Below are 7,284 nucleotides of genomic sequence, written 5' to 3'. Positions count from 1 at the left end.
GAATTATCTATAGCTGGGTGTTGAACTCAGCTGCCACAAAGAGTTTAATAAAAAGTGATCCCAAACTGGAGACACATGTTCAATACCCGAGGCTATCCCAACTCTTAATATGATCCTTGGTAGTTATTTAAATTCTTTCAGGTTACCCTGGTTATCTAATTTAAAAAAGAGAGCTGAGGTGAGCTATCTATAATAGCTAACATTTATTGAATACTGTGTCTAAATTTCTCTACATTATTTATATCTGTTATATCATTTAATTTAATAATCGTGTGAGAGATGTATTAGTATTATTCCATTTTACATTTGAAGAAACGGAATCTTAGAGAAGCTAAAATATTCTCATGGGCATATGCCTAGTAAATGGTAGAGGCAGAATGCAAATTTAGGTCCATCTGTCTTCAAAGTCTGTGCTATAGGGATAAGGCTCTAGTTTATGTTAACATTCTATGATTATTGGTTATTTGGGTGGTGTGTATTGTCTTTGGGAAGCAATAAAATGTTTTGGTACAAAGGTGACCTAGAATTTTTTGCAGTACTTAAGTACTTTAAAACAAAAGAAGTATTATAATATATATATATATATATATATATATATATATATATACAGTGTTTTTAAAATAGGCTATAAACTAGATGTATTTTAATCTGTACACTTTCTTTTAGATTGGAAGCTTGTTGTAGTCCTATTTCCAGAATAAATACAGAACAGGACTTAGCATATTACAGCGCCTGAATATAATTTGGGGCTAATTGAAAAAGGGAAGGAAATCATCCCTGATTAAATTTGCAAATGGCTGTCTGGAGAACCATTATAATTTATGAGGATTTGTTGCTCAGAGAGTAAATAATACCAGTGACAGCATTTCCTCAGAGAACAGAAGATCAAATCTGTTGCAAACTAAGTGCCAATACTTCCTCTCAAAAACACAGTGGAAGAGACAGAGATAATAAATGATGCTCCATTTACTGCAATGCTTATGACCCTCCTGGCTGCTTGACAGCAGAGGGACAGCATTTAACCCTTGCAGTGTGCTTAACTACATATTCCTGTGGCATCCAACAGCCCCACATTCTCAGGGCGTAACTGAATAGAGAAGTTGTCTTGTAAGAGCGGGTTAGCATAAGAATGGCCATCTTGAAGGCCGGGAAGCCATTTTACTGAGCATCCCTAACCAACCCACAGGGCGTATGTGACTTGAGACAAGAAAAAGTAGCTAAAATCTAAGAAACAACTTAATCATATACCACCAGGGCGGTTAGGTGGTAGTGCCACAGGGACCAAATGTTAAAGAAAAACAAAGAGTTAACCTGCAGAGATCACAATCCTGCAAGACTGGAATCTCCCTTGGTTTGCAAATGTCCTGGTGATTTACAACAAAAAGGGCTATCTCTTCAATGGCCCAATTTCTAGAGACAAATGGCTCAGTTCCTCTAGGCCAAAGGTCGCCCTCCCCACCACAAAACTGTGGGAGGCTGAGGCAGAAGAAAATGTAGTTAAGGTGAAAGTTCTTCTAAACCTAAATCTCCCTTAACCGCCAGGATGGCTCCAGGGTGATGCCGGAGTGGCAAAAGGTTAAACAAAGTTAAACTGTCAAAGTGGGGCGCAAGATATGTATGTAGCAATGGGAAAGTGCCGTGAAAATGCTATATAAACCCTTGGCTTTGAGTGCTCGGGGTCCTTGTTGAAACCCGCTGCGCAGGGTGGATACTTGGACCCCAGCTGGCTGGAAATAAACCTCGCTGTGTGACTTGCATTATCGAGAGTGTTCTCTGTCTAATTGAGGGGTGGTCGACTCCGTACCCTAACAGTCTAGGCAAGTGAACCCCATAAAATCACAACTGGTATTTCTGGCATATAGAGATATGTTTAGAAATTTCATGTAGGGGACGCCTGGGTGGCTCAGTCATTAAGTGTCTGCCTTCAGCTCAGGTCATGATCCCAGGACTCTGGGATCAAGCCCTGCATCCAGCTCCCTGCTCAGCAGGAAGCCTGCTTCTCCCTCTCCCACTCCCCCTGCTTGTATTCCCTCTCTCACTGTCTCTGTCAAATAAATAAATAAAATCTTTAAAAAAAAGAAATTTCATGTAAAAATCTTTTTACCTTTTTCGTGATAATGATCACAAAAATCTCCATGGCGTGCATTGCGGCACTACTGTGTTGGCGTCATTTAGCAAAATGACAGGCATTCTGCAATTAGCATTTGTGAGTTTCTGATAATGCAAATTGCACGATGAAATTCAGAATTTGTGGTCCTATATTTCAGAGCTAACCCCAAAAATCCAAGGTGCAGATTCTAGCATATTTAATTCTACCTTTGGCTCTCCTGCAGCATACAAATTGAAAGCTAGGCAACTTGTCATTCAAATGAGTTATTAAAAATTGAGACCCTGGATCTCACCACTTTAGAATCTGGTGGTGTCAGCACATATTAAGAACAATTTATGAAACGTGGAGACCTATTGGTCAAATGTTAGCCATATATACTGGGGTTGCCATTTTAATTACTACATGTTCTTTTTTAAATAGGCATTTATTATATGAAATAAATTATTGTTCTGTTTGAACAGCAATATCTGGCCCTTATTGATATCTTATTACATTGCTTTAATAATCATTTGACATTTAGCATTTCGTAGCTGACAATGAAATGCAGTGATTCATATCTCTTGAATGGATGATAAAATCCTAGAGGGAAGTCATTATGTTCTACATTCACTTTATTAATTGATTAATTAAACTGACACAACGTTAGACTGTAGTAGGATTAGTAAATACCAAAAGACTGATGAGCCAAAGTTTACACTTAATAGGTACACCAGTGTATATTTGTTAGTTGTATTTTTCTTTTTTGGTGATTTGACATAAAATGAAATGATATATGTAACACATGGAATACAGTGTCCATAATAAAATAGATGATATAATATATATGATTTCCTGTCTTTCATTTTATTAGTTCTCAAAGAAGTCTGCATATGGAGACATGCATGCACAATTTTCTCTCTCAGCCAAGATGTTGATTTCATGCAGGTGCACTAGATGCAAGATAGTGTCATTACAGGTAGTAATACAATAAGCCTTGTGTCTACTAAATTCTATCTATAATAGCCAGCTCTGAAACCTGCATAAACAGGCTAAGAAAGTAAGAAAGAAGAGTAATCTCCTTGCATGGAGTCGGGAAAAGAGGATCACAATCAATTCCTTTCTTGGGGGGAAAATATAACACAGGTCCAGCTTCAGGAGGGAAAAAAAAAAAAACCAAAAACCAAAAAACAAAAAAACATGCTGGCTTCTAATTTTGCATCTTACAACGATTTGTCCAAATTTTGTTTGGTTGATTGCACTGAATTGTCTTGTTTTTGAAAAACAGCAACAGCTTAAAAGGAAGCTCTCTGCAGGAGAAAAAAATACGCTTCAGGGAAGAAGGGTAGAAAAAGGAGAGAAGGCATTATTAATACAGCTAGTTATATGATTATTCTCTCTACGATTTGTTTCTTCGGAGCCCAGTGGCAGCTTTTTGAACTCACGTTGTGGGCCACAACACTTAATAGATTACCAAGTCATCAAAGCAGTCTCCATTACACAAAATTAGCAGGATACACCTGCAGCAAGGAAATAAGGTAATAAACAAACAGACACGGACACAGAGGTCAGCAATACTTGGGAATTAAATCTGCTTCGTCGTATGCCATGTACGCAATAATTCAGAGTAAATGATAATATATTACACCCCGAGAAAATAAAAGCCTAGTCAGTGCTTGACTTACATGAGCAAAACAAGCTTACAGTGCATGGGTCTGTGTTGTTTGGCAAGTAGTCAATAAAACTGTACCTTATGACTTTCTCTCCTAAAGGTTCTAATCAAAACAATTTATTTCAGGCGTGTAAACCCTGCTTTTCAGACTGTAGCTATTGTCAGCATATGCAGAGGCATCAGCACTCGCTGATGCGATTTTTGGATTGAGAGTCTCAGAGCTCCCCCATCTGTCTCAGGAATGGTTGGATTTCGAGCTAGATCAATACAGCATGTCAACTCTAGTGCGAGGATTCCCCCCCCCCCCAACCTTTATACCAGCAATTTCCCTGCATCCAAAGCTTGCCCAGTGTAAAAGCAGTCTCTGAGGATATTATGCAAAGTGGCTGGATCTGATAGAGCTTGGAGAACATTAGCTACCAGGACACTAATTGCTGGAGGCCGAGCATTCAGACATTACAGCCCATTTGAAATCTTAAACGCCAGCCATGAAAAGAGAATATCTTTTCAGGCTAGATGTTAACTTGCTTGCCTCTATGATCGCGGGGCGGTGGGTAAAAATGAGAACGAGTTCTGTAAACAAAGCTACCGTTTATTTTTGTGTGAGAGTAATCTGGCGGCTCAGGCTGCTTCTTTGAATGTATTTCTCTCTCATCAGCCGTGGGAGAGAAGAATTGAATGTGATGTGTTTGTCTTAGTAAAAGGTATAACTAGATCCTGGAGGGAGACAAAGTGTTTTGCTTTGTTTCTGCTCCAGTTCTCTACTGAGAAATAAAACCAAGAGGATTCAATTCTTTTCCTTGCAATGGACTCGCAGCTGCCATGACTCACTGCTCAGAGCCACAGAGAGCAGATTGTTGTGTATCACTGCCCCTTAGTGGTTGGCCAACAGCAAACCTTTTAACACCTACTGAACACTGCAGGTTTGCAGGTAAGTAGTTTACGCGGGCTTCCCTGTTTCTTAGCATGGGCAACAGAGACTTAATATACCTGCCTATTGCTTTCTAAGATGATGTTGTGTTTCTCCTGGTCAGTGGAATTGCAGAGGAAAGGGCATGTACTCTGGGGTCAAACGCATCTAGAATGATATTTCCCTGCTATGAGAGCATAAGCAAGTTGCTTAACCCCTTTCTCTTTCCAGCATGGAATTAGCTACTACCCACATAAACCGATGTTGTGGGATTAACTGAGATGATGCAGGAGAACAACTAGCAAAGTAGCTGATACGGGTCTTGGCCTCTGTGATGATCAAATGTAGAAAGCACGCAACCCACTATTTTGTGAGATCAAGACAATGTATGCATGTCATGGAAACATAACTATGGACCATATGGAATTACAAGTGGAGCCTGCCTTGAGGGGTCACCTGAGGAAAACTAGAGCACAGTGGTTCCTGTATCTCGCCCAGATTGTACGTTAATTTAATTATTGTGGTTTGTGGTTAGATTACGGTAAGGTGAAGTAGGGTTTTATTCAGTTCGCCACATACTTATCGGTAGCCTCCTGCTCTGTACAGTCAATGTGCAAAGGAAAAAAGTGAGTATCAGTGGCTTGGAGGAGCAACTTCTAAACAGTGGAAGAGAAAGAGATACAAACGTGTCTATATAAAAATTAGACTCTGCTAAACTAAGCATGTATATGGGGTGCCTGGGTGGCTCAGCTGGTTAAGCATCTGACTTCAGCTCAGGTCACTGTCCCAGGGTCATGGGATCCAGCCTCACATCAGGCTCCCTGCTCAGTGGGAGGTCTGCTTCTTTCTCCCCGTCTGCTCCTTCCCCTATCTATGCTTGGCTCTCTCTCTCTTTCATAGAGTAATAAAATCTTTAAAAAATAAATAAATAAACACGTGTCATAAGTGCTATGGGAATGTAGGAGGAAAGATCATCGGCAACCTCAGGGTAATTTTCACAGAGTTTATATTTGTAGAGGTACTTGATGTAGTAATTTTAGACTTGGCTAAACAAGAGGAAAACTTTCGAAGTAAGGACAATAGCAAGGATAAGTAATTTACCGGAAAAAAAAAGAGGTATTGAAAGAATAATTTAAAAATCAAGTGTGGCATGGGCCCCTGGGTGGCTCAGCGGGCTAATTGTCTACCTTTGGCTCAGGTCATGATCCTGGAGTCCCAATATCAAATCCTGCATTAGACTCCCCACTCAGCGGGGAGTCTGCTTCTCCCCCTCACCCTCTCCTACCAGCTCACTCTCTCTCACAAATAAATAAATAAAATCTTTTAAAAAAGCAAGTGTGGCAAAAGCATAAGCCATGTGTTAGGGATAACAACCAATAAAGGTGAGCAGGGTAGATTTTAAAGAGCCTTGATCTCTATGCTGAACTTTTACATACTATATTCTATAACAAGGAATCATGAGGGAACATGTTTTACATCTTGGGAAATTTTCTTTATTTTGTTTGAAAAAAGCATTATTTAAAATGGATTTCCCCAATAGCATCTTTCATATCAGAGACAAATATTTTGTAGTCATTTTCAAGGTTATCTATTATTATTTAACAATATGCACTTACATCTTCTTTAAAATGTTGGTATAATACAAATAGCAATAAAATCTAACTCTTATGGATTCTTGTCACCAACCAAATCTCCCATTGACCTATCATTTGATTTTCCCATTGCTAATGATAGCTCTACATGAATATTGTTCTCCCCTCTTAAATAATTATATTAGGCCCAGACAAAACAGGTCACTGGAGACACCTTGAACATCTAACTGGGATCATTCTACACATAAAGTAAAACATTTGGTTATCTTATGAAGATGTAAAAATTATCAAGTAACATTGAAGGATGAATGACAAGTCCCAAAGAACCATAGGACAACATATCAGCTTAACCTACAAATACACCCAAATATCGACTTCTGTTAATATCATTAGCACTACTCAGGTCTAAGACTTCATCATTTCTCCCTTGGACTACCTCATCGGCTATAATTGTTATAAACATAAGCCAGCCAACTGAACTTCCAGTTTACAACTCTCTTTTGATTCCTAGCATCGTTAAAAAATACTGTACATGTTCATATCTCATAAGGTCTTTACAACATCTTTATAACATCTGCATTGTGTTCTCATGCTGCAAGGCTACGACTCTGTTTCACCCCTCAGGTTTTCTTGTTCTTCTAACAATTCCCCTCTTTTCCACCACAGGGCCTTTGCTTTGTCTTACCTTTTCTAGAACACTGATCTCATGTATATTTCAATTTACCCTTCATTGAAGTTTTTTATTTAAAGACATCTGTGGGGGGACACGTGGGTGGCTGAGTGGGCTAAGCCTCTGCCTTCGGCTCAGGTCAGGATCTCAGGGTCCCCCTGGGATCAAGCCCTGCATCGGGCTCTCTGCTCAGCGGGGAGCCTGCTTCCCTCTCTCTCTCTGCCTGCTGCTCTGCCTACTTGTGATCTCTCTCTGTCCAATAAATAAGTAAAATCTTTTAAAAAAATTTAAAAAAAAAGACATCTGTAGGGAGAATTGTCCTACCCATACACTCTCAGGTGGCTTCCTTCCCCA

This window comes from Lutra lutra, chromosome 2, assembly GCF_902655055.1.
Source record: "Lutra lutra chromosome 2, mLutLut1.2, whole genome shotgun sequence".
Lineage (NCBI taxonomy): Eukaryota > Metazoa > Chordata > Mammalia > Carnivora > Mustelidae > Lutra > Lutra lutra.
Note: the sequence above shows the minus strand (reverse complement) of the source record.